The sequence below is a fragment of the Misgurnus anguillicaudatus genome, chromosome 7 (assembly GCF_027580225.2).
Source record: "Misgurnus anguillicaudatus chromosome 7, ASM2758022v2, whole genome shotgun sequence".
Classification (NCBI taxonomy): domain Eukaryota; kingdom Metazoa; phylum Chordata; class Actinopteri; order Cypriniformes; family Cobitidae; genus Misgurnus; species Misgurnus anguillicaudatus.
The window spans coordinates 1,568,059-1,572,076 of record NC_073343.2 but is presented as its reverse complement, the minus strand read 5'-3'; the positions used below and the strand labels follow the sequence as shown (position 1 = coordinate 1,572,076).

Here is a 4,018-nt window from a genome sequence, read left to right as displayed (position 1 = left end):
CTGGCACCTGTGTGAACTGAATGCGCTGCTACCATTGGCTCATAAAAGTGTCTGTCACCGTAGCAAGATCAGCGATTGGTTGAAAGTTTCTTTTCCTTCTAGAACACTCGCCTTCTCTCTCTCTTAATAGGGCTTGGGCGTCGTGACATCATTACTTGTCGTGGCGGCCATGTTGGTTGCCTCCTTTACTGCTGCGCTCTGTTTATAGACATACTTTCTCTCAATCGTGTGTCTTAATTTGATTAATTTAGAGCTGCAAATTTCGACTATTTTTTCAACCGATTAGTCTATCGATTATTTTTTCGATTAATCGAATAGTCTAAAGATTTTTTTTACAAATAATAAATGTAACATCTGCTATTAATGCCAACATTTTATTGAAGCATTTTCTCAATTAAACAAATACACAAACAGTGCCAGTGCCAAGGAAAATATAACAAATCACATAAAAACAAGTCCAACATTAATTCAGCCTAACATAAACAGTGCAAAAGGGGCATTATTCACCTTAAACAAATAAAATATATTAATATTAAAGAAGGAAAATAAAAATAAATCAAACTGAATAATAACTCCTTATTAATATAAAAACATGTCCCGCTCTTTATTGTTCCAGCCCTAGTGCTAATCATAAACTAATGAAGAGTCATCATTAACTACAAAATGACTCACATGAAATCATTGTTTATTAATACATTAACTAAAAAACATGTCATGTTGTACTTAATGATGACTCTTCATTAGTTTATGATTAGTACATGCATTTACTCAGCATTAGTTCAGACTGAAGTAAAAATAAGTTCATCGTGATTCATGAACCCTTATTATAAAATGTAACCATTATATTATTACTATCAGTAGTAACGTTACTGCATTCTCATTTAGCATCAACTTTAACATTTAACTTTTCTTAAGTCTCGGGTAAATACAAATTTAGTTAGTATGATCTTCTAATATTTTATAAACGGCGTTTACGCTGCTGTTACATTAAATAAACGCATGTCAAGAATACCTAACGAGACGAGCTTTTATAATATCTGCGCACATAGCAAAAAAATAAGCTATGGGAACTCCGCGCTGCCAGCTGGCTTTCAGTGCACGCGGGCACATGCCTATCTCAGTGTAACAGTAACTTATTATTTCATAACTTCTTAATATAAAAAGTTAAACATGTCCCGCTCTTTATTTACTGTTTCAACATACTGCCCAGACGCGATGCATGTCGTGTCTGTCAGGCGTCTCGCAGCTCAAATTAAACTAAGATGTAAACACAGCTGTATTAAGCACCATATATGCCTGCATTGATTCCATTGTTGTATAAAAACTTACAGTAAAAATTCAAATACTTACGCTGCCGTCGCGTCATTCTGAGGTCGGAGAGCTCCAGGTTGTTTTCTTTTAAGATGATCATGCACAGATGTTGCGCTGCTGTGGTATGCCATTTCAGTTTTACACAGTATGTGTTTTATTTGGTCTCTGCTTAAAGTATTCCCACACTTTTGATCACGTTCTGGCTGTTTGGTATAACACTTGTATTATCCGGTCGGAGCTGAAGCCGCCTTCATTTGAAAACGTAAACAATGCGACGCATCGACGCATTTCCGGCAAATCGACGTAATTACGTAATCGACGTAATCGACTACGTCGACGCGTCGTTCCAGCCCTAGATTAATTTGTCGTTATTTTTTCAACCATGGTAAACCGTTGCTGTATTAATAATAAAGTAACACATTAAAAGTAATTTACATTAAAAATGACAGATAAGAACAAAACTTCATTATGTTTTATTCAATATCAGAAACCAAACATTAACCTCAACCCCTCAGTAATGTGTATACATGACATATAAATGACATTTATATATACGACAGTGAAGTATAACATCTGAATATTAATTTATATAGCTTAAGTCAACATTGAACATAAGGGAAATGTCCCGGTTTACTCGCCCAAAATACGGGAACATTTCAACATTCATCTTTCTGTTGCTATCCCTCTGCTGACAGCAAAAACTGCTGCATTAACTAAGCTAGTTGTGAAGCTAGGTCATACGTGACTTTGCTTACAGATTGGCGTGAAATCGTGCTCTTACAACAACCACGCTGTTATTTTAAATGACTCTTTTTTCATATGGATCTAGGGTTGCCAACTTTCTGAAATGGAAATAAGGAACGGGGGGGGGGGGGTTGCCTGACATGCCCCCACGGAAGAGATTTTTGAAAAAAATAACCCCTGAAATAAAGACTTCTGGTGAAAATAGTGGAAACTAATTTATACATTTAGATAAATATATTTCATACAACTTCTTAGGCCTAAATATTTAATGAATAGCAAAGTATGCCTAATAAATATACAAGACTGAACCACATAGATGTGAAATATAAAGGCTATCATGATCATTTTGCCAACACCATGGTTTTATTTAAGTTTATAATACGCCCTCTTCAAAGACCCCACCCCTTTTTAAACCTTGAGCTATCTAAATCCATAATTATTTAATAAGAAACCCATCAGAAATGATTGACACATTATGAGACGGGAGGGACCGGGAACAAAGGGAGAGCACTGGAGAGATATATATGTGGATATATATGTTAGGCTAAACCTGTACTATCTCTTTTAATTATAATCACTTTCTTGTCAACTATATTTGAGTTTTAAAAATCCACATAATTACATACCATGAATATGAGCCTCTGGAGACGACTGATGGACAATGAACCTTGACATTGCTCCATCCTGTGCCCGCAGCCTCTCGCTCCTCTTGTGATTATTTATCTCCTCATGCGTGCTGCTTTATATCACACACTCCGCCGTGACAAACAGAAAAAACGCGACGGCATATGGTACAACTGGCCTTATATTCATTGTCCCTCATGCATTTCAGCCACGGGTAGTCATTTTCCCATTCAATTCTATATTTTTGTTCTCGTTTCTTTTTCGCTGGCTGCTCGGATGCAGTCATTTTTACATTTCCCGCTGTTGTCACTTGTCGTCATCGTTGCTATGATACGTGACATCACAATGACTGAAACGACCAATTAAAAGGGCATTCCCTTATGGGGCTGCAAGATGTTAAAACGCTATACGCTGATAGACAAACAGAGGGAGAAATTACCGCACCATCAGAGTTTTCTTATACAAATGACGCGGTCTTCGTTCATGGCTGACATATTATAAGCTATGTGTCTGTCATGTATTTGCACTGAATTAATTTTCATAAAATACGGAACAAACTGCGTCCCGTATCAGTTCAATACGGAACAAGAATTTTATGTGTCAAATACGGGACGATTCCGTATTATACGGAACGGTTGGCAACCCTATGGATCCCAACCGTTAATAGTTCCGATTTTGTCCACATACCGGTCCCTGCTTCCCTGTTTAACGTATCCCAGTAAATTACACATACTTTTCCGGATTTTAACATCTTTTTTCTTTCTTTTAATTCTCCCAACTCTGCCGCTTCTCCTCGTTCAACTTGCTGTATGATTACATTCGCGAGGCCACCAACATGGCCGCCACGTCCCAGAATGCAACGCGGCGCCCAAGCCCTATTCTTTTACAACAGCAAATGCATCATGTTTATGTGCGGTCTGAAAAATGTGCGCGGTCTGATGAAGTTTATGGTCGCCGCGTCCGCAAGAGCGCGTTGGTGCGCGCGGCAAAAATGACGTCAACGCGGAGTGGGCGGTCGCGCGCGTTGGGTGCGCAAGACCCTGTTCTGTTCTTAACAGACAACCGAACACGAGCTGCTGCTTCATCATATAGGCTGCGTCCGAAAACTCTAAATTGCTGCCTTCTGAGGCAGCTTTCCAAGGCAGGAAGGCATCAAGGCATTTCCAAATTCATTGTTAGGTTTACTTCCTGTCGCCTGAGATACCTATGCGTAAGCGTACAATAAGAATGTGATTGGTCGTGATTGGTCGAGCCCGGTCGAGTTCGAAAAAATAAAATGGCGGCCAAGGACGCGACTGGAGCACAAATTTAGTGTAATTACAGGTAGATGTTCACTTTT

At 38.7% G+C, this 4,018-nt stretch overlaps 1 long non-coding RNA gene across 1 annotated transcript in view; it reads left to right on the top strand.

The window, feature by feature from the left end:
- Positions 1 to 4,018, top strand: part of LOC141365228 (uncharacterized) — a 90,508-nt gene that overhangs the window by 35,714 nt on the left and 50,776 nt on the right. The window lies entirely within an intron of this gene.